The 24,500-nt window shown below is 37.5% G+C and overlaps 1 protein-coding gene across 1 annotated transcript in view; it reads right to left on the bottom strand.

Moving 5' to 3' along the window:
- Positions 1–24,500, bottom strand: part of AVEN (apoptosis and caspase activation inhibitor) — a 186,838-nt gene that overhangs the window by 103,172 nt on the left and 59,166 nt on the right. The gene's annotated exons all lie outside the window — the stretch shown is intronic.

The raw sequence follows: 24,500 nt of genomic DNA, 5'->3' as shown, positions 1-24,500 counted from the left end.
TCTGCCCCGACGGTGGCTCCTTGCCAGCCTGATGTAGATGCAGAGTCAGGCTCACCAAGAAAGCCGAAGTGCCCCCGCTATCGATGAAAAGCTATAGAAAAGTTCAAGAGTGTAAGTGAAGCTTTGATAAACCTGGAAGTCTAGAGGGCCCGGGTAGTTGGGAACTAAAAGTCTATGAGGTGGCCATGCCTATCAGGCAGCTCTTCGACCATGTGCTCACACTTTAGTGTCCTCACTAGATTGCAAGGTTCTTAGAAGCAGAGACCTTATCTTTTTAAAAAATTTATCCTCAGAACATAACATAGTCTAGGACCTGGAACATAAGAAGTACTTAATAAATATTTAATGAGAAATATTAGTAACCAGTCTCACAGGGAACATATCTATTCCACTCAGTAGGGCGTGCCTGTAAATCAGAGCTTTCTAACATGTGGGCTGGAGACCTCTAGTGGTGTCTGCCCCTCACTGCGGGACAGCAACGCTGGGGAGGACAAATGGAAAGGGTCAACCACCAGCACACAGGATAAGGCCTAAGATGAGTGAGACAAGTGAGTGCTGTGCTAGAGTAATGATGAACTAAGGAAGTTTAAAAATAAAACATAAAACAAGTACAAGTAAGAAGATAAAAACGCAATTGGTTTACCCGACTGTGATAGATAGAAAGAAAGCAATTGTTTCTTAATAATTAGTTTTATTTAAAAAGTACAATGAATCTAGTTCATAATCCCCCCATAGCACCACGCTTAGTTTAAATGTTTTTAAACATAAACGACTAGTATTCTAAAATATATTGCACCAACTTCCAGTCAAGATGGCGGCATAGGTAAACAGCACTATTCAGGGGACTGTAAAAGGATAAATTAAAGCAATTTTGGAAAGGAAAGAAAATCACCCCTTTATAAATTCTAAGCACAGAAACTAGAAAGGAAACAGTCCTTTTACATTAAATTCACTGTCTTTTTCTCAAAGATAGTCAACCGTAATGGTCCACTGCCAGGTATCTGTGACCTCAGAAAAACTGCAGATCTCATTCCCATAGAGCGTTGGTGATGCTGGAGAGGCACCACTCTCAAAACTATAGTCCAAGTCTCACACTTAAGGGCATGCCTGTCTGATCTTTTTCTCAGGAGGGAGTCTTACCACAGTTTAAAGTCTATAACTAGGTTGGGTCAACTCAAGCAAGTTGCTCCCCTTCTCTATATCTCAATTTCCTCCTTTATAAAATATGAGTTGGCCAAAAAGTTTGCTCATTTTTTTCCAAACAATGGCTCTAGTAGCACTTAGTTGTCTTTAAATTCATTCAAAACAATTTTGTTAAGACTATATTGTGATAGCTGTCATATCAGCGTGCAGTTAAAAAAAAATCAAAACGGGTAAATTTTTGTGTAGCCATTTTAATATTGAAGATGGGAGAAAGTATGCAACATTTTTGGCATATTATGCTTTATTATTTCAAGAAAGGTAAAAACGCAACTGAAACGCAAGAAAAAATTTTGTGCAGTGTATGGAGAAGGTGCTGTGACTGATTGAACAGGTCAAAAGTGTTTTGCGAAGTTTCATGCTAGAGATTTCTCACTGGACAATGCTCCACTGTCAGGTCAGGTAGACCAGTTGAGGTTGACAGTGATCAAATTGAGACATTAACTGAGAGCAATCAATGTTCTACCATGCGGGAGAGAGCCAACATACTCAAAATATCCAAATCAATAGCTATTGGTAAAAATGAAAAATGTGTCTTTCATTTTATGGGGAAAAAAACCATCTGGATGTTTTTGCAAACCCAATAAAAGTGACTATCTATGGTGCCAGGTGGGGGTAATGGAAATATTGAGGCAAACACTTAATAAAGTATCTGGTTGTCTAACCACTATCCTGTACACATGAAACTAACAGAAAATACTATTGAATGTAAACAGTAATTGAAAAATAAAAATTTTTAAATAAAATAGAAATGATAACAGTCTCTGCCTCAAAGCTATGAAAAGTAGATGCATTAAACATTCAAAAAACCTAGAGTAGTGTCAGGCACCTAGTAAGGAATCAAATATTTGTCAATTATTACAATTAATGAGTGCAAATGATCTAGAATGACCCAAGTAGGACAACAAAGATTTGACATCTTTAACTAGAAACAAACAAGCTTTTTTTCCCATGCAATTTATTTATTTTTACAACTTAATTCCAAAGGCTTAACTTGGTATAACAGCTTTATTAGTTCAAATCAAGATATCATGACTTCCGGCCAAGATGGAGGCTTAGACGGACACGCTAGGTCTCCCTCTACAACTAGAGAGGAATACAACTACTTCAAAACAAAGGATAACTAGAAATTCCAGAAAATAAAACTACACGGAAGCCCAACATATGAGGTTATAAACCAGCGGTGCCATTTGGGCAGGTAAGAGTTAAAGAGGGCAGCGCTGTTTGCGGTCGCACCTGGAGCGGCGGGGCAGCGAAAAATCCCGGCTGCAGTCAAGCCCCTGGCAGTGCGCGACCCCAGCGCTGGGGAAAGCAGCCACCGCATCGCCTTGAACAGTGAGGCCCAGGGGGGCGGGAGGACGGATCCCGGTCTCCTAGCGGAATAACTGTGTGAATCCATCTTGGACCCCCGCCCCCAAAGAAAGCGCCACAGGGCTGCGAAATAGGTCGCGGACAGGCGCCGGTCGCTGAATTGTGACGCGTACACAGGCACTGCCCCCTACAGCCGGCCCAAGAAAACAAAACACATCTGTCAAAATGAGGCAGACAACTATAGAAATCCCGGTGGCACAGCTCACCAGGCAACAGATAGAGAACCTGACAGATGAACAGATAAGAAACCTGTCAGAGGCTCAGTTCTGGGCCATTGTTATCAGGTGGCTTACAGAATTCACAAAAGAGCAGGAAAAAGATAAGAAAGAAGCGAAAAACATTCATAAGGAAAGGAACAAAACCACATACGAGACAGATGGTGAGGAAAAAAAATCCAGAGTTCATTTCAACAAACCGGAATATGGAGAAGGAACAAGCAGTCAACCAATGCAGAGAGAGGAAATGGGAAGCAACAATGAGAGGATCAGAAACCTCTGGGACAGCTATAAAAGGCCCAACATAAGAATCATTGGTTTGCCAGAGAGTGAGGAAGATGAACTAGAACTTGAAAAATTGAGTGAAAATATAATAAAGGAGAACTTCCCAGACTTGGGGAAGGGAATAGACTTGCAGGTCCAGGAAGCAAGGAGAGTTCCCAAGAGACTGGACCCAGGGAGAACCACTCCAAGACACATTATAATCAAAATGTCAAAAATTAAAGATAAAGAGAGAATCTTAAAAGCAGCAAGAGAGAAGAAAAGAATTATGTACAAAGGGGTCCCAATTAGACTATCAGCTGACTTCTCAAGGGAGACCCTACAGGCAAGAAGGGACTGGCAAGAAATATTCAAAGTAATGAAAATCCAAAACCTACAACCACGAATACTCTATCCAGCGAAATTGTCATTCAGAATAGAAGGACAGAGAAAGTGTTTCCAGGACAAAATGAAACTGAAAGAGTTCATTAGATCCAAACCACTGTTATATGAGATGTTAAAGGGACTGGTTTAAAAAACAGAAGCTAGGGAGATGAAACAAAGGCAAACTAAACAGGCAACAAGAGTGGAAAAGGAACTGTGGGTACGGGAAGCATATTGGGGGGAGGTCAACAGGGAGGGGGAGTGGGGAGAGGGAGGGAGATGATATAGGAATTGGGGATCATGGTAGGAGGGAATGGAATAGATGGAGAGAGGTTGGGAGGAACTGTATGCACAACTAATGGACATAATCTAAAAGGGGGGGACAACTGGAGGGAGGGGGGCCACCGGGTGGAGGGGAGCAGAGGGAAGGGAAATTGGCACAAATGTAATATTTTAATCAATAAAACACATTAAATCAAAAAAAAAAAAAAAAAAGACATCATGTAGTCTAGCCCATCAAGTATACTTATTTTAGGAAGAGCTTTCATGATGCTACAATACTCTTAAAATGCAGCATTTTTTCTGCTATATTAACTGAAAAATACTCATACTTGAGATTATGAATATTTAAAATGCCAAAAAAAGTAGTTGCCACAGAAGAAATCTTTATTGAAAAATCCTATTCACTTAAGAACTGAATAACATAAAGAGGAGACAGACTATTTTTTCTTTTTTCTTTATAAAAGCAGTTACTTTGCGAAGTCTCAAAAAAAGCTATGAGCATACTTCTGGATAGGACCAAATATTCTTGCAAAAAAGAACTTTGTAGGGGAAAAAAAATCACTTACCATATATAAAGCTCTTTAAAAATCTATAAGACCTATGAAACTTCTGAAGTTGTTTGATCAACTTTATAGTGGAAATGGGAGAGTTTAGATTAAACATGAGAATAATGGCAGTTGAAACATCTGAACAAAAAAAAAAAAAAAACTGTGTTTTACTACACGCATCAAAGAGGACATAAAATCCATTTACCTGAGACTTTCCCTCCTGCTCACATGGGGTTTTGGAATGGGGAGAATAAGCCAGCCACCCTACCAGCTACTAGATCTTCTAGACTGCTGAACAATACTATTCACAGAGACAATGCCTTCCTTCAAAACATAAAGTCCATCCTACAGAAAATAAAAATACAGCAAGTATAGCTTTCTAAAAACAAGATCCAGATCAGGAATACCAAGGACAAAGTCTTGGGAAAAGTCATTCTCACAATGGCAGGGATCAGCTAGTTCTAGTTTGGAACTCTACAGATTACCACTTTAGTCGATGTTTTTCCATTAATTCAGCTTAGAGCTCGTGCACTGAGAGATGATGATTTGAAATGAGTAGGGACTTGCACCCAAAATACACTGACTATCTATTAGTCTAGTTCCCTCTATAACCACTCTGTCACCAACCACACAATGGTCTCCTGTAGAACCTGCACATTTGCAAGGTACCCACCTCATGTTGAGGAGAAAAATTACAAAGAAAACTTTTTTTAAAAAAAAGCATTTTAGCTCACCTTTTTTTATTCAGCTTATCTGTATATAATGGTCATAGCAACTCTTTACTGAGCTCTCAATAAACCACATGTATAGGTAATAAACACATACTTCTACTTTTTGTTCAGCAAAAGTTAAGCGACAGGGCATAATGTGAGAACAAAGTTACCAATCATGCCATAACATCATGACATACGACAGGAAACACAATGTGAACACCTTTGGAGACCAGTATCTATACCCCTCCACAGAAATGGGAGCATGGTCCGCAGTACTGGCTTTGAGCCTAGGTTTAATTTCCATCCGTGCCCCTCTAATTGCTCTCCATATTTCACCTTCGCATTCTATTCATCTAGCCACGTTGGAAGATGGAGGGCGCAGGTGAGATATACAGAGAGAATATGCATGAAAATGAATTTCAACAGTGGAGGGAGCAGCACACAAGTTATTTCAGGACCTCATTCTAACACATTCTTGGGAAAGTTAAGTAGACAGTCAAATGCTTTGCTTTTTCAGAAAGAATCTGGGAGTTCAAATCTTAGAGGAAATAGAAATTCAGAGAGAAAAGAGAACCTGATATTATTGGAAAAATATATAATTTATACAATATATAGATATTATATAATCACGAGTAATTATACATATTACAGTCACTGGTCCTTGTGAGCACAATGGCCCCATTTGATTTTTACTTCTCTCTCCTTAGAGCTTCACAGAATTCTAAGTCACATTTAAATGTAAGTGGCTTCATAATCATTGTTTTAAAACTTGGAGAATTTACGACAGCAACATTCTATTGTTTTTGATGAGGCAAACAAGAAAGATGGTCTTTTCAAGCAATAAAGTAGAACTGGCCCTGGAATGTATTTGATTGTATTTGCCCAGCCCAAAAGGGTGCCTCAATAGCATGGGGCCAAGTCATGACCCACATATTCCTGAACAAGTGAAGAAACACTTATAGAAAGCAATGAACCTAACCAATGACCAATTATTACCATATAAAAACGGCATTCCTTTTCAGTATCATGAATAATTTTGAGTGGAAAAAGTTCAGGAAAACATTCTAAAGATATGTTCTCTTATGTAGATATTCATGTTATAAGTGTGTGTCGAAAACCATTATAAAACTTAATTTTATTTCTCTCTCATATGTGATCATCTAAATCAATGTTTAAAATCTTAAGGCCTAATAACTAATTCTAAAGTGTGGGCCATGTCTAGATTCTAATTTAAAAAAACAAAAACCTATGTAAAGAGAGTTTCTGAGTCATGAGATATGTGACCCCAAAGAATTATTAACAATTAACCCATTGTTAATTAATGTTGATTTTAATTATTGTTATTGTTAGGTGTGATAATGGCACAATGGTCATGTGGGAAAAGTGTTCATACTTTAAAAATATACATAATAAAGTATGAGGGGTGAAATAAGATTTGCTTTAAAATATTTCAGCTAAAGGCCCTGACTGCTGTGGCTCAGTGGATTGAGCGTCGGCCTGCGAGTCAAGTGTCGCTGGTTCGATTCCCAGTCAGGGCACATAACTAGGTTGCACGTCAGGTCCCCAGTTGGGAGCGCAAGTGAGAGGCAACCACACAGTGATGTTTCTCTCCCTCTCTTTCTCCTTTCCCCTCTCTCTAAAAATAAATAAATAAATAAAAATAAAATAAAATAAAAGCCTTTAAAAAAAATATTTCAGCTAAGAAACAAAAACCTAAATTGAAGCTAAATGTAGCAAAATCTTGGTAATTACAGAATCTGGGTAATGGGTTTATAGGAGTTCATATATTTTATTTCCATAGTTTTGTATATATTTTATATTCTTCATGATTTTTAAAACATTTATAAGCATTCTATTGTCCAGAAAAACTCCTAAAAGGACTCTATGAACAACTAGAAAAAAACATCTTTTGATATTCAAAAAAATGAAATACAAAAATTATGAAGTTGACATTTTTAGATCTAGTCTTTTATACAGCTCTCAGAATCCCACCTAATTTAAGAAGATTTTAAAATGAATACCCTACTAAAATTTTATACCAAGTGATGATTCATAATGCTTTATTACAAAGCAACAAAGGGCATGTGACCAAAAGATATAAAAACAGGTGTATCTTTCACAAAAAGCAGCCTGTCCCCTGCTACAAATCTTTAAAACTCACAATATGCTTTTCTACCTCAAAGACTTTTTAAAAATTATTTTTCTTCTTTAGGGGAGGAAAGAGCTCAGCAAAATTTCTGCAAATAATGCACAGGTTAAATACAAAGTCCTTTCTTCCAGACAAAAGGACTAACGGGGGAAAAAGGAACATTTTCAAAAGCATTTTGGAACCTTATTCCAGCTAAGTCTGTGCTCAGCTCTCCTCTTCCTCCCAAGACAAGGCACTTAACTGTCTGCCAAAACAACTCCAGCCCATTCCACCTGATCACATTCCAAAGCTGCAGCTTTTCCTGGATTCACTTCTCAATGACAAGCTGCTCAGACAGCACCTATCGAACCAAATGTGATCATCTGCTCCTTCCTTGCTTCCTTTCAGGGCATACTGCTGCCCATCAGGGGACGTAATTAATGGGTTGATTATGTATGAAAGCGTCATCCCATCAGTGTGCTGTCGGGTTTGAAGAGCTCATATCAGCTCTTCATTCATGCCAAGTATACTCCTGTCCAGAGATACGATAAGGCTGTACTTCCTTTTGGATTTTTCCCTCTCTATTCAAAAACAGTGTACCAGAACTACGCCTTACAGAAACATGAGGACCGAAGAAGAAATCCCTTCCTCCTCTACAGGAAGGAAATAAATGGACTGAAAAGTTGGTAAAGGAAAAAAGAAGAAATGTGAGAGAGAACATCCATGTTTCCAGTCAAGTTCTTAAGCAACTTGATTTGAGTGTGTGTAATTCTGAAATATGGACAGAACTTTTCCAGGAAGCAAAACGTCTATAGAAAGAACCAGGATTTCTCATTGATGAAACACTCAATGAATTTTTAGTAAGTTCTGAACACTCAAGTTGTCTGTGGCCAGATCAACTGCTGTTATCAGATCAAGGCTAAACTCAACCTCTCTACTATAATCCTAACCAAATGGAATCTTCATCTGCTGCACGCTGTCCTAACTAAAGCTGCAGGACTACCAGGAATACAGATACAGAGACACTGCAAGAAAGACACAGTGGCAAAGAAAACACGAAAGGGAAGTAGAGAAGGCACTTCAGGTATTAAAGCTCACTATTTTCAGCCAGAGTTCAAATTACTGAGCATCAAAGGAACCACTGCTACCAGGTAAGATTTAATTTTGTACAATTAATTTATATCTTGACTAGGAAACTAACCCTGCTGATGCTGTGAATGAGCCAGGAGATTTCAATTTCATGCAATCCTCCGTTAAGCTTTGTGCAGACTTAAGCCTTCTGAGGTAAAGTCTTGTTTTTTACTAATGCTATGTAACTAGATGATAAAAGACTAAAATAATCCCATTCAGTTTTCACTGGATTTGTCCCATCTTTGTCTTCATTTTTTAAATCCCAATTTTGTGTCATTGAATAGCTTGAAAAAATGCATGGAGAGAGCCCTGAATGGGGCACAAGAGCCATTCACAGATGCTATTAACAGAACATACTCAAATGAAATTTGCTTCCCAGGGCACTTGGTAAAACAAGAAAAAATTAATGCATTTTTATATGACTTCTATTAATGCCAAAGAACAAAGCTCAATGACTGATTTTTATCATGACAAAAAAAAAAAAGCTGTGATGTCACTCTCATTCACACTAAAGAAAAATAATCTCTAGTAAACTAGGTAGAATCCTTAAGTAGAATGGGGTTAATTTACCCTGAAGATATTAGGTATATTTTTATAAGAGATGAAGTAAGCACATTTTTCTGATTTAACAACAGAACAAAAAGGTGTCTGGTATTTTAACAGCTTTATTTCAGATTAATGGTCCAAACTGTAAAATGCAAAGAACTACTAAAGCCTTCAAATAATTTTAAAGGGTACAGTGCCTTTTAGAAATTCCCTAGAAATCACCCTTTAAAGAGACTTCAACACACACACACACACACACACACACACACACACACACACACAGAGGATTTTCAGAGTTTTAATTTCCTACATAGATTTTTAGCCAACATTCAACCATATTAGTTTCCATATAACTTCAATAGGAAAAGTTCAAAGCTTAATCTTTTCATAAAGAAGCCCTAAGCAAATAATATATTTCTATTATCTTAGAAGACAGGAGATAAGGGAAACAAAAGCAAATCATACCTAACTATAGAGATAGGACAAAACAAGGAAATGTATCAGAAGAAATTATTCAGTATTTATGTAAAAAACAGTAACGTGAAATTATTCTCTTCCATTTCATGGAATTCTTTCCTTTTCTCAAATTTTCATAGAGTGAATTACATGATCCCGTCATTCTTTTCAAGGCAATCTATTAATAACCTTAAATATCATAAGTCTTTTGCATCTGAATTCATTACAGAAATTCACCCATCATTTTCCAGTACCAAAGGGAAGCAGCAATTTAAATACAAGCAGTGACAGTGGAATGTACCAATCTGTTGCAGAGAAAAATGTTTATTTATTAAGAAATTTCAAAATAGTTACTATGTATTACCAGCCCTCACTAAAAGTAAAGTATTCCTTTTTACTTACATTGAGATTTACGTGAACCCTTATGAATTCCTTTCATCTTTCCCCACTTATTATGATATATATTCTGTAAACTGACATGCTTTGTAAGTGAAAAATATTAATCAATACTTCACCTCATAATGGAAGAATTAATTAACTTGGGCAAAAATATGAGGTTAATAATATTATGCTCAATTTGTTTCCAATGAATAGAACAGACAGGGGTATAAAATTATATTTCTGAAGTTTTCTGAATTTTATTTATTCATTGTAATGTACACAGAGACTCATGTCCCACCACTTTGGGGACTTTGCTTCTACAACTTATTTCCTAATGACAATGGATAGGCAAACTGATATGACTCTCCTCCCCTTTGGTTTTGGTCAACCTCAGTCCTAAAGAGTCTTCATTTTCTTTCCTATCTAAATCAAGGTTTTTCTCTATAATAGTCTATTCTGAATAATGATTATTGAAGTTTTAAAATAACTTTAAAAACACTACAGTTATGTGGAATAGTCTGCATTTTCCTCTTCATTTTGGTAAAAAATAAAAATATTAACTAACGCTTATCAACTAGATAACTTTTTAATGATGTGTTAAGAAGCTGAAAATTGCTTAAAATCTCATGTGTACAAATGGGTAAGGAATTTTACGCTAGTATCTGAAGATTTGATTGATTTATGGGAGTTTTTCCCTATGTTAATAGATTTAGCAATGTAAAAATTTTTTAATGTTTTTGGCAAGTAGTCAATGATTTCCTAATTGTTTTTATAATTTAAAATGAATTGTATGCATATCTTATATAAAAGTATTACATTATAAAAGTGACAGGATTGTGTATCATTGGGTTCTTCACAGAAATGGAGCAAATATTTTGGCTACCTTATCCTTTCAATGATATTTATTACTATATCCTTAAGATTCTACACATTTTAAATCATCCAAAAGCTATAAACTTTTTATTTAAACCATGAAAATAAAAGTAGGTATTCAAGTCAGAATAAACTATTTCCATTTAGTGTCCCTGTTGACTTCTTTTAGATTCATGTGCTCTCTTTGTCTGAACAGAGTTTGTATATAAAATTAGATATATACCCAAAATTCATATTTAAGTATTAACATTTAATTTAAAATGACTGACACACTACATAATACTTTTAAATTCAATAAAGAAATATTTACTGATATCTGCATTACTATGATTTTCAAATTTTCCTTAAAGTTTTGAAAGACTTTCTTTTATTCCAGTATAATGGAAAAGTTTTTCAAGCTTAATTCAACAGGATCTGTCAACCAGCTGGTATATTTGTTCCTTATTATGGTTATTTTTGTTTGTGAATTAACCAGTTTTAAATTAGAATGATGGTTTATCATGGAGATTCATCTCCTCTCCAGCTTCTTCCCACTAAGAATAATCTTCGGTTGGTGACCTCACAATGGGTAGCTGGGGAAGTGGCTGTGATAGCAAACAGATGATTATATCCTTTCAGTGTGAACTAGCTGCAAAAGAGATGTGAGCCCTATCATTTCAAGTCATATCACAGGGACACTAGAGAGATGTGTGACAGGCACTGAATTAGAGAAAGATGCTTTCATTGCAGTTGACACTTCTACAGCGCCCACTATTAAAGATAAAAGTACCATTTCACAGTTTTCTTCATTAATAATTTAAAAGAGGCAGTAAACATCACATTAATAAAATTCACAGATGATGATAAAATGGGAGTGAGGATCGTACCAGCAAGCTACCAGACAATAACAGAAGAGAAACCTAGAGAACTAAGGAATAGGTGCAAAGTATCACCTTGGTTCAAACAGTACCATGGATGCTACTCAGGAAACAGAAAATCATCCACACGCTGGAAATGGGGAAGAACCTCTCTGAGTAAGAAAGAGACTCCTAAACAGAGTACGAAGTTGATCCCATTACATGGATCAATTAGTATGTGGCACATAAAACATTATAAAATTGGGGCAGGGAGAAAGCTGGTGAACATCCTTTAAGAAAATATGAATTTATAAAAGAGGAGGAATCTCTTTAATAAGCAAAATTACTGTGTTCAACAAATGTCTTCAACCAAAATTTTCAAAAAATAACAAATAATTTGGGAGTGAGAGTGCAACAAAGGAGACAAAATTAAAGCTCCTCTTACAAACATACATGATGTGCACTGTCTCTCCTCTTTTTATCATCTTTATGCAGCTCTAGCTGCAAAGGACAAGAACTACTGAGCCTTCCACAGAGAGCACAGGTGCAGCTTATCCTTTGATTAGTTGCAATAGCCTCAATTCACAACATTGGTCATTTGTGTTTTAGCCTCTTAGGCTCACAACCTACACAGATGATTATAAAAAAAGAATAATAACTCCATGAATAACTACAAGCCAAGCTGAAGTCTTGTTACCTAATTACACAGTTTGCTTGAAACAATGATATGGGAAAGAATTCTTAAAGCATTTTTCCAGTCTTATGTACTGGTTAAATACTACCACTTTATTTTTCAACAGTTGTTTGAAGATCCAGCCAAACCCCATTTTTTCACATGGAATTAGAGGTATCAGTGAAATAACTCAAGAATGCAGACGAATCAGAAAACATAACCACTTCTATAGAACCACAGTTTGAGGCCATACTTTGTCATCAGTATCCATGGGCTTCCTGTTCATTGATTATCATTAAATGAATGTATAATGTGCTCTTCGGGTAGCAAAGGTCAAAGACAGTTTCCAGTTCAGTTATCCCAGTATCTCCAGCTGTCTACTGAATTTTCTTGGTGCAATAATGTAAATAATGTAAATACGCTGGGGGGTACTTAATCTAAATCTACAGGCTTAGTCCATAACATGGGCTACCCCAATATTTTATCCATCTTGAGCTGCATGTCTTCCTTCACATGTGTTGCAAGGACACAGTCCCTGAATGCAGTCATTCCTGGGTAACCTGTAGCAGGACCTACAGAAGAGTTTTTCATGCATAGGAACTTCCATAGCACTTTGATCACACCTCCTTTATGACACCTTGTTAAACTGCATTAGAAACCTATTTATACACTTATCTTATCTACCAACCTCCACATCCTCATGGGTGAGGGCCTCAAGAATGAGGACCACACCTCATTAATTGTCTATTCCCCAGGTAAACTCAGGACTAGTTAACCAACAGATGTGTCATATGAATGTGAAAATGCACCTTAAGACATTCTCAAGTGCAACCCCACCAATAAGCAGAAGAATCGTCGGCAGCCATCCGTCTCGAGAGACGATGGTGTAGCTTCTTAAGAGTCTATCTGCACCGCCGAGAATGGCTGTGCAGTCCGACTCGGGAGTGACACGGTATCTGTCTCCTCCCGTGTTGAATCGACATCTTGCGATGACACTGGAGTGTCCTCTCCAGTGGAGCTGAAGCTACAGAGCCTGGGCAGGGTGATATGGAGGGTCTGCTGTTGCCCATGCAGCAGACCCCCCCCTCTCTTCGCAGCTGAAGGGTCCAAGGGAAAGACGGAGTCAATACAGCTTGGTTTCAGGTGCGCCGCAGGAGTTGCCGGTGTTGACTACAACGTCGAACCGCCTTAGGGACTCCGGCTCCGGATTTTCTGTCGGGGTTTACTCCCTTAGCCTTTCCCCTGAAGAGGTATGCCGCAAGGCAGCGGAGGTTTTTTGGAGTCAGAGTTTTCCTTCTCTGATGTGCCCTGACTGGAAGATCGAACCAGCGACACTTAGCTCGCAGGCCGAAGCAGAAGAATAGTGATACTAAAATAGACCTCAGCTTCAATTCACTAGTAATGAACAAACAGAACAAGTGCAGAAAAGTTCCAATGTGGAGAATGTTCTGGGGCAGTCATACTGAAATATGGCTACAAAGATATCAAATCTGTTAAGTATGTTATATAACATTATGAAGTGTACAAATACAGATAGCATATTTATCCCTTATTTGCTGTATTTGACATGGGAAATCACATTTGCCATAACATTATGATCTAGAACTTCATCAATAGTCCAAAAGGATCTAAATCAGCCCTATTAAAAAGTGATTACAGGAGAATTTGGATAAGCATTTTGCAAGAGAAATTGAAGTGTTACTACAATCAGCTTCCTACTCAAAACTGAGAGTGGGTAAGTGAGACTTAAAAATCTTACAGTTATTCTTTGCCCTCTCCCTCTCTGTGTGAGGAATGAATCTCTGCAGGTCGGTAAGTCAAATCTCCTTTCTGAGTTTCAGAGCCACGGTGTCAGATTTATCCTTTAAATCTATGCCAACAGTGGTGACCTCTTTCAAAACAAGGACAAAGACTAAAGCTCATGCTATACCTCATCCTCTGATAGAAATTCAGGTAAGAAGAGAATTGAAGCAGGGCCAGCATTCACTCTAGAATTCACCAGCATGTGTTTTGGGATGGAGTCCACTACGGTCTTTAGAGATGCTCAGGGCATGTGCATAGATGAGTATATTAAGTCCCCACAGAAATCTAGGATTTAATGTTGGTGTGCACAATTCAAGGTTTTTTGACATCCCATCATTTTTTTTAGCAGTATACATTCTTTCAAACAAGAACTTAGATAAAACATCAAGATATGTAGAGCATATAAAAGCAGATCTACCCTGGCTGGGCTGAAATGGAAAGCATAGAGCCTGGTTACCTAGAAGGTCCCCTGCTCACCCCATCTCTCCTCGCTCTCCCCTGCCCACACTTCTTGTTCTGGCTCCTAAGGCATATATTTGTTGTAACTGTTCGGTCACCTAGAGGACACACAAAGGTATTCTTTTGCATTTTAACATATACATTTGATTCCATATAGACACTATCAAATAATCTAAAATTCCTGGAACGAGTTATGTGAAGCAACAGTTTTTGCTGGTCCTAGAGGGCACAGGTTACAAAACAGTATGGTGTAGACATGCAAAGTATTACTCAATTATTCTGTTGTCTCAATAATGATCAAGCAACCAAGACAGAACTCAAATAAATTACAAGTTGGTAAACAAGGACTAAACACCTATAATTTGCATTAGAATATCCCAGAAGTAAGTAAAATTAACAAAATCTCAAAAATTACATCATTTGCAATCAAAAAGGCAAGGAAATTAAACAGTGAGAATTTGTTATAATGAGTCAGAATTCAGTATAAGAAATCAACAGAATTCAATTGTGAAAATACCACAAAACTTCCCTTTTCATATTTTTTCACCTATAACATTATGCCAAACATTTTAGTTGTCTTCAGTTAATTCCAGGTTTGTGGACTCTAACTTGACTTTGACAGTGAGATAGAGCTTAAGTATTTAAACTACAAACCACATAGAATTAAGTTTTACATCTAGCAGAATATACTGAAGAAAAGCAAGCTTGTTTTTCAAGAGGAAATATCATTTCTGCCTCCCAAAAAACATGTTTCACATATGTGATATAATTGTTATAATTTATTATATAATATTATTATGATTATGTAATAAGTTATTCATTTCCATTCATTGATCATATCCAGCATTATTTCCTGTGTACTAAGAAAGTCTCATATCTATTATTGCAAAATCTCAAATGATTCCTATTTTGAACCCAATCTCTCAAATGAGCAATGTATTTTCCCCCTAAAATGCTTTAAAATCTTTTGAACTATAATCTGAGATTCTATTTACTTTAAACTATTTTATTATGAATTATTTCAAACATGACAAACACCCATGTACAATACCACCTAGCTTTAGCAAATAACAATTTTTGCTACTTTTGCATCAGGTACTTTTTCATCATCTCTCCATAAATAGGTCTGGGAAGAAAAACTCCAGAAGGCAATACCTGAGATAAGCGTGTTTTAGGAGCTAGTTATAATTTATATCTTAATCAAGAGAGGGGCCTTTTGTAACCATAATATACAACTATCTCCATTACAAATACTTTAAATAAACATAAATACCAAGATAAGAGACAAAGATTTAATGAATACATTTATTGTACATTTCCTATCTCAGACGCCCAGCTGAACTTTGGAAACAAATGTCCTAGACAAATGTCCTAGAATCACACAAGCTAGTTTCTTTTCTCTTCCCCCGTGTCAGCTTCCTGTGATGTAGTGACATCCTGGATAGAAGGAAAATAATCAACATTACAGGGTCCCTTGGGAAGGAAACCAATTCTCAACAGTGATTTCTTATAGAGAAAAGAGATGCCTAAACTTGTGGTCACAAAGACACAAACGAGTTATAGCAAGGTTAATATCTTGGCGCGCGTGCACGCGTGCGTGCATGCGTGTGTGTGTGTGTTCTTGCCTCAAGTCAGTACCAAAGAAGTTGAAATGTACATCTCCTCACTCTGACAGTCAGAAAATCCACCATTCCCTTTTAAACACAAAATAAACAAAAACCACAACAATAAACACAGCTGGCCTTCTCACAGTGAGACAGAGAAGCTTGCCTTCAGGTTAACAATTGAGAGTAAGCTGCAATCCTCTCATCTTGAAATATAGCATTTCTCATTCATTGCTACCATAGAAAGATCACCTGATCAACACTTCAACAAATGCTGAAGATGGGACAGAGTCAAGCAAACCCTCCTCCACATTACCCTTGCCTTTATTCACAAGGACATAAAACACTGCACATCACAATAAATTCCAATTTCATACATTCACATTCTGTCTCGTTAGGAGGCTAGGATGGCAAACTTAAAGTCAGGCTGCTGTATGCCAACCCAACGGCTTCGCCTCACACCATTCATGTGTTCTCTCTCCCTCAAGGGCACTTTGAAAATATGCATGGATGGTCCATACATATTTTTCTTTTCATTACATCCCTATATCTACGTCTGTGAAACTCTGAACCTTAAAACTCTATTTCCACAAAGAGAGAATCACAGGTTCTCCATTATACTCTAAAATACGATCTTCCAAAAATATGATCTTCGGGTAAGTTAATTCCCCCAGTTAAAGCAGCAAGGTTTATAACGGAAAGATCATTTCAAAATTCACTCCCCCTGTATAAAACCACAAATAAACTGGTCCAGAAAAACATGGGGATCAGAGCAGACAATGAGAGAGCCTCTCTCTGTAGGCAGAGAACCACTGCAGATTGACCATCTAAACAAAGTGGTACTCTTGCATTATATTTCCTGAGCACCCTTTGAATCTGTTGTGGTACTATAGTGTGGTACTCTACTATGGTACGTATATGTGGACAGAGGAGGTCTCTCAAAGGATTCTAAAAAAGGGAAAAGAAGTACCTTTAAAAATTGTAAAAAAACTACCAAATGAAAGTTAAATTGGTTCCTGAAGGGTCTGATAAAAATATAAATCAGCCTCAGTTTTTGCTCTTTCAATGGTTCCCACGCCCAAGAAACATTAGAAAAATATAAATTACAAACATGGAAACCAGTGAGTAATAACCTGAATCCCAAGTCTAACAAAAACAAATGAAGAAAATAGACAGAAGAAAGAGATATGTGTCCATGTCGGGCACAAATAGAGGTATTAGAACAAGATCGATCAAAAACAGATGATAGATAGGACCTTTCGGCTTCTGTGCTACTCCAGGCTTCTTTCTCATCTTATATGAATCTGTTTAGGAAAGAATATTTCTAATTTTTAATTCTGAAATGATCTCTACTTCCTTTCTATATACCAATCTGCTAATAGTTTACCCCAAAGGAATCAACTCAAATTCCTCTCCAAAATAAAAGCTGGAATTCAGTGGGGTGTCTACTGGTATGATCTAGAGACCACACTGTCTATGAACCTACAGAAAAGATACTTATCTGAGCAATTCATCGCCAAGAAATATTTATACAGCCTTAGGTTAAACCCCAACTTATGTAAGTCTCAGTTAGCCCATCTGAAAAGTTAAAGATATGAACCAAATGATATCTGAGATTTTTGTGTTTCAAAGTGTACATTCTAGGATGCTCCTTGAAGAATGAGGGAAAAGACACCAAAAATTCAAAATACACCAACTTCACTCAACTAAGAGTAGTTTGGCACCCTTGGGAATCTTAATGGGCACTTGCAAAGGAGCAATAGGGACCTTATGTGGTCGAGAAAAAAGCAATTAATATGTGGCTGTATATTTTTCTAAGCCAGCTGCTGGTTATTGAAATAGGGGCAATGACTGAAGACTGCTATTTGAAGAAACCATTCAAGTGAACACTAACTTGTTCTAGCTATGAATTCATTATGCAATGATAGTTCTTAATCCTCTGTTTTCTCGGTTTCAAAACAAGAAACAACTCACTTTCTCATTATGATTTTAAGTTTTAAAGAAAAAGGCATAAGAATAACAAGGGAGAAGATTTAAGGTATTCTATCTTATTAAATGATTCCACTGTAAACTACTATGACTCACCGCAACCAGGTCCTGTGGTGATTAGGTACAAGAAAATCAAATACATAGAGCTGAAGACACATTATTTTAAAGTTACATCAGGAGCAGCAAATTTTTATTTAGAAATTACACTGTATAGCTGACAGACATGTGCACTTCTACACAACCCAGATATTATTAATAATATCTTTCTTAGCAGCATACCTTTCAAATACTCAAATACCAGTGCACTGGGAATGTCTTAATTTGACAAGACCTCGCTGAGCAGCCTGCTCTAAAATGATTTCACTTTACTTATATAAGGGTGCCCTAGTATAGTCCCAGTCCTGAACACTCCAAACAGACTGCTTCTCGGGCAACACTCCCTCCGATTTCTCCAGTTGAGGCCTACTGGCCATATACAGTATGAGCATAAAGTATGAATATTAAATATACATGTGTGGGTTTCCTGGGAAAGATAGCTTGAGAGCAATCAATGCATAAATGAATGCATAAAAGCCTTGGCACAAAAATAGGTAGTCAAGTACCTAAATGGGAAAGAAAAGGGAGCACCACAGAGGAAAAAAGAGGTGGAGATCTAAAGATAAAACTTGCCCCAAATTTGGTCCATTTATCATTATCAGCTGTACAACAGAGAGCCCCCAAATTACTTCCTGCCCTAAGGATAGGTATAGACAAGTACCTTAGCTAAATACCAAATCCCATTTACACCATATACAAATTAAAGCATTACCAGCTTGCAATACCATTCTGACTTGAAAAAATATAGCTCTTATATATAGTTAAAACTAGCCTACCCTAAAAATGACATCACTCCAGCCTCCAATCAAAACTAAAAAAGATTAACCTAGGATTCAGAAACACTTTGCAAATAAGTATTCTCTCACTTTAAAATAGGGATCATCAACCCTGGTAGCATGGCTCAGTTGTTGGAGCATCATCCCATACACCAAAAGATTGCAGGTTCGATTCCTGGTCATGGCACATACCTGGGTTGTGGGTTTGATCCCCAGTTAAGGCATGAACAGGAGGCAGCCAATCAATGTTTCTCACATAAGTGTTTCTCTCTCTCTCCTTCTCTCTCTCTGTCTCTCTTCCCCACCACCCTTCCTCTTTCTCTAAAATTAATAAACATATCCTCAGGTGAGAAATAAAATTTAAAAAATTAAGGATGATTAAGCTGCAAAAATGTCCAATGGTCCACTTAAGTTAAACTGAATTTATGTATGAATATTACAATCACAACTTTTTCCAAGACTCCTCCAAGCCCTGGCAGCAATCTTTTTTGATTTTCTCTCAAAATCATGGGAAGAGAATATCTAAGTAAGAAATCTTTGCGGTTATATGGAAAATATTAACCATGGTGATACCTTATCAATTCTCCTAACATGAAGCTTATGAATTTCATTTGCACATACAGCATACACAGTTTAACACATAATTGCCTTTTTACTTGAGTTAATAATTATCAGCAGTGAAGAAAAACTTATTTCCATATTAGAGTTCCTGAGTAACTGTCATAATAACACAAGTCAGAGAGTTGAAATAAATCCATATTTTGTTTTCCATATTTTTCAGTGTAAGTGAAACAAGTACAAGTAAGAAATGTTCCCATTGTCATAGCCAGGTCAAAAGGCACCAAACTATCCAACAGAGATAATTTTTTCAAAGTAGACAAAAGTTTGTTTTGTTTTGTTTTGTTTCTACTATAGGGGGTGGGGGTGCAATGACTATTCCAAGCCATTTTAATGGCTTATTTTCTATATAATACACACAAAGAGCCTATTAGTGCACAACCAACTGTAAGCATTCTGTAGAAGGCAACAGTTCAGTGTAAAGAATAGTAGTGGATTTTGGAATCCGACAAATAGGGAATCATACTACAGTTCTATCACATAGTAATTATGTGACATTAGGCAAGCCATCTAACTTCCTTGAGTTTAATTTACCTCATCTATAAAATGGTCCAATACTGACCCTGCAGAGTTATCTTGATTACATAAAATACTGTACATAATGTACCAAATAACCAGCCAGGTGCTCTATAAATAAGAACTATTTTAACACATTTACTTATGCCTACACCTCAACTACCCCCTCCAACCAAAATTAAGGTAGGTATTGCTGTTCAGCCTACTACAGAAGTTGGCTCCAATACATATCACAACAATGGTGCCTCCTCCATTGCAAATCCCTGCAAGACCACTCCCTCTCCCAACCCACATCCCTCCTCACCCAAACCCTACTCTAATGACTCCAAGAATTAAAAATGCTGTCCTCTGCAAAAAAAAGAAGGGGAGAGGGAGAAAATATTTCTGACAATAGCTCATTACTAAAAATCTCTTCTGGAACAAAGCAATAATATATGGTTAAGGGGCCTGATCTCAGTACAGTAGTCAAAATCAATTTGACTGCTATTAAACCACCACTGCAAAATCTTGATCGTATATTTTTTTAAGACCTTACAATTTATCTATTTATTTATTTATTTATTTAATTATTTTAAAGATTTTATTTTATTTTTTGAGAGGGAAAGGGAGGGAGAAAGAGGGGGAGAGAAACATCAATGTGTGGTTGCCTCTTATGTGCCCCCTACTGGGGACCTGGCCCACAACCCAAGTATTTGCCCTAACAGGGAATCAAACCAGTGACCCTCTGGTTCTCCAGCCAGTGCTCAGCACACTGAGCCACACCAACCAGGACATTATAATTTTTTTAAATGCTAGAAATCCTTCCCTATATCTGACACTGTAATACTATTACACTAGATTTCCACTTACTAAATCAAAATATCTGAACAAAATACATTTAGATTATGGAGCTGCTGAGAACAGCAGTAAGGCATAGTTACATCATGCTTTTCCCCTTAGGAATCTAAAAACACATTAACCACATTCTCTCTCTGGACCAGCCCCTATGTGGATAACACCCCTGGGACAATAATGGCTACACTAGAACTATCCCAAACTTCAGCCAAATAGTTGGTATGTGCTGGGATGACCGCTGACTCGCTGAAACATGCCTCTTCTCTTCATCTGTCAACTCCTGTGGGGTAATTTTTAGAAGACCGCAATCCTGATTCCACAGACACCATAACTGTCTCTTACATAAAGAAACACATTAGAAAAAAAAGCTGTAAGACTTTCGGCCAAGATGGAGACCTAGACAGACATGCTGTGTCTCCCTCCACAACTAAGAAGGAATACAACTACCTGAAAATTAGAGACAACCAGAAGTTCCAGAAAATCAAGCTGCATGGAAGTCCAACAAACAAAGATATAAAGAAGAAATACTCATCCAGACAGGCAGGAGGGGTGGAGACTGGGCAGAGAGGGCTCAGTGTAGTGCTGGCAGCAGCGGCAGGCTGGTGGAAGGCGCAGTCACACATTTTAAAAGTCGGGAGAAACACCTGGGAACATTCTCAGCCCCAGAAAAGACCACACAGCTCACGGTCCCAGTGCTGGGGAAAACAGAGCCTCATTGCTTTGACTGTGCAAACCAGTGGGGGTTGGGGTGGAGGAAGAAACTGCTGCTCTTTCAGCAGAATCCACTTGTTTAAAGGGCCCCCACGGTCCTAGAACATCCACAGACCCACCCACTCTGGGAACGACAGCTAGGACAACAGCTAGAGAGGCGCCAGGCCCATACAAAGTGGGAGTGGTGTCTGGCAAAGGAGTGAGTGCTGAGCAAGAGGCATTGTTCCCTCTCAGACCCCTCCCCCACAAACAGTGCCACAACGTGGTGAAACCGGTCACCCAGTACTGATGAATACCTAAGGCTCCACCCCTTACAACGTTAACCGGAGCGACAGCTCTACCTAAGACACAGAGGTAAATAAACACAGGAGCCTGTCAAGATGAGGAGACAGATAAGTATGGCCCAAAAGGGGGAATGGATCTCCAGTGGGAGAACTAAGCGATGAGGAGATAGCCAACCTCACAGATGAAGAGTTCAAGACACTGGTGACAAAGATGCTCACAGGCTTGACAGATATGCTTAAGTATGGCAAATGCATAAGGGAAGAAATAAAGGCTATGCTAAGTGAAACAAAGGAAAATCCACACAAAACCAATGGTGAAGGGAAGGAAACTGGGGTTCAAATCAATGATTTGGAACATAAGAAAAAAAACAGTCAATCAGTACAGAATGAGCAAACAAGAATTGAAAAAAATGAGGAGAGGCTTAGGAACCTCTGGGACAACTTGAAACATGCCAACATCCAAACCATAGGGGTACCAAAAGGAAAAGAGGAAAAGCAAAAAATTGAAACCTTATGTGAGAAAATAATGAATGAAAACTCTCCAAATGTGGCAAAGGAAATAGATATACAAGTTCAGGAAGCACAGAGAGTCCCAAACAAGCTAGACCCAAAGAGGACAACACCAAGACACATCATCATTAAAACGCCAAAGGTGAAAGATAAAGAGAGAATCTTAAAAGCAGCAAGAGAAAAAGAAGAGAATTACCTACAAAAGGGTGCCTATAAGACTGTCAGCTGATTTCTCAAAAGACACTTTGCAGGCAAGAAGAAACTGGTAAGAAGTATTCAATGTGATGAAAAGCAAGGACCTACAACCAAGATTACTCTATCCAGCAAAGCTATCAGTTAGAATGGAAGGGCAGATAAAGTGCTTTCCAGACAAGGTAAAGCTAAAGGGGTTCATCATCACCATGCTATTATTATATGAAATGTCAAAAGGACTTACCTAAGAAAAAGATCAAAATTATGAACATTAAAATGACAAACTCACAACTATCATTAACTGAATATAAAAAATAAAAACAAAATTCCACTAAGCAAACCAGAATAGGAACGGTATCATAGGTATGGGGATCATTTGGAGGGTTATCAGCTGGGATGGGGAAGGGAGAGAAATGGGAAAATGGTGCAGGGATTAAGAAGCATAATTGGTACAAAATAGACAGGGGGAAGTTAAGAATAATAAAGGAAAGGGTGAAGTCAAAGAACCTATATGCATGACCCATGGACATGAACTAAGGGGGGGTGGGATTGCTGGAGGGAAGTGGGGTTCTGGGCAGAGGGGAACAAAGGGAAAAAATTGGGCTACTGTAACAACATAATCAATAAAATATACTTAAAAAAAAGAAGCACAACACTACAGATTTTCTGACCAATGGACTACAGACATGTGATACAAGTCATTTGGAATGTAGCTAATAATATCAATATATGCATATACGGAAACAAGTAATAGACTGACATTGACCAGAGGGAAGGGGGGTGGGGGAGAAGAGGGGAAAGAACGGGACGGGTCTAGTCAAGGAACTAGTGTAAATGACACATGGACATGGACAACAGAGTGGGGACTGACTGTGGGAGTGGGAAGTGGTGTGGGAGTGGGGGAAGCAGCACATGGGAGAGCGATGGGGGAAAAATTGAGACAACTGTAATAGAACAATAATAAAAAAAGATATAAAAAACTCAGAAAAAATAAAATCAATATATGTATATAGGTAAGCATATATATGTCTATGCACACATATATATACACATATATATACTTGTACATATATATATGCAGGGATGGGCAAAAGCAGGTTCAATTTGTATTATTATTTAGTTATTTTTCTCTACAAACAGCTGTAAACCTACTTTTGCCAACCCCTGTATATATAGCTTCTTACTTGGTAGCCACAAAAACTAAGAGATAAAATAAGCATTTTGTAACTGATTCATGAGGGATAAATTAAAATCAATTACTGATGTTTTACCTTGTTTCTCAAATGTACAGTCATTAACCCCATTCAGTTAATGTAAATAATTCCACTCTTCAAAAAAACTGAAAGAAGAATCAATAACACAAGAACAGCACCATTAGCACCATTTATAATATAGAGAGCTCTGCAGTAAAGCTTAAACAAAAAGGTCAAGTATTTAGTCAACACAATTTGACTTTTTTTCTTTTTAAATTATTTTTCAATTACAGTTGTCATAAAATGTATTCATTTCAGGTGTATAACCCCATGATTAGACATTTATATAACTTATGAAGTGATCACCTAATAAATTTGGTACCCAGGTGATACCACAGTTATTACAATATTATTGACTATATTCCCTATACTGTACTTTACAACACCATGACTATTCTTTAACTACCAGTTTGTACTTCTTAATCCCTTCACCTTTTTCACCCATTCCCCTAATCCTCTTTCCCCTCTAGCAACCACTGGTCCACTTCACTGTCTGTCTATGAGTGTTTCTGTTCTGCTTATGCATTTATTTTGTTTTTTAGATTCCACATATAAGTGAAATCATCTGACATTTGTCCTTCTCTGACTGGCTTATTTTGCTCAGCACAATACCCTCTAGGTCCACCCATAGTGTTTCAGATGGTAAGATTTCATTCTTTTCAATGGCTGAGTCATAATCAATTGTATAGTTGTAATATGCACCACTTCTTTATCCATTCATCCACAATTTGACCTTTCATCTGATGAATTCTCTGACTCATTCTGAGAGAACTGGTTTCCCTGAGCCTTTAAGAAGAATCAAAGAATTTGCATCACCTCAAAATACTTCCCCCAAGGTACTTATTACTCATCGTCAT

Source organism: Furipterus horrens, unplaced genomic scaffold (genome assembly GCF_987537825.1).
Source record: "Furipterus horrens unplaced genomic scaffold, mFurHor1.1.pri manual_scaffold_3, whole genome shotgun sequence".
Classification (NCBI taxonomy): Eukaryota; Metazoa; Chordata; class Mammalia; order Chiroptera; family Furipteridae; genus Furipterus; species Furipterus horrens.
This window is presented reverse-complemented; position numbering and strand designations above follow the sequence as displayed.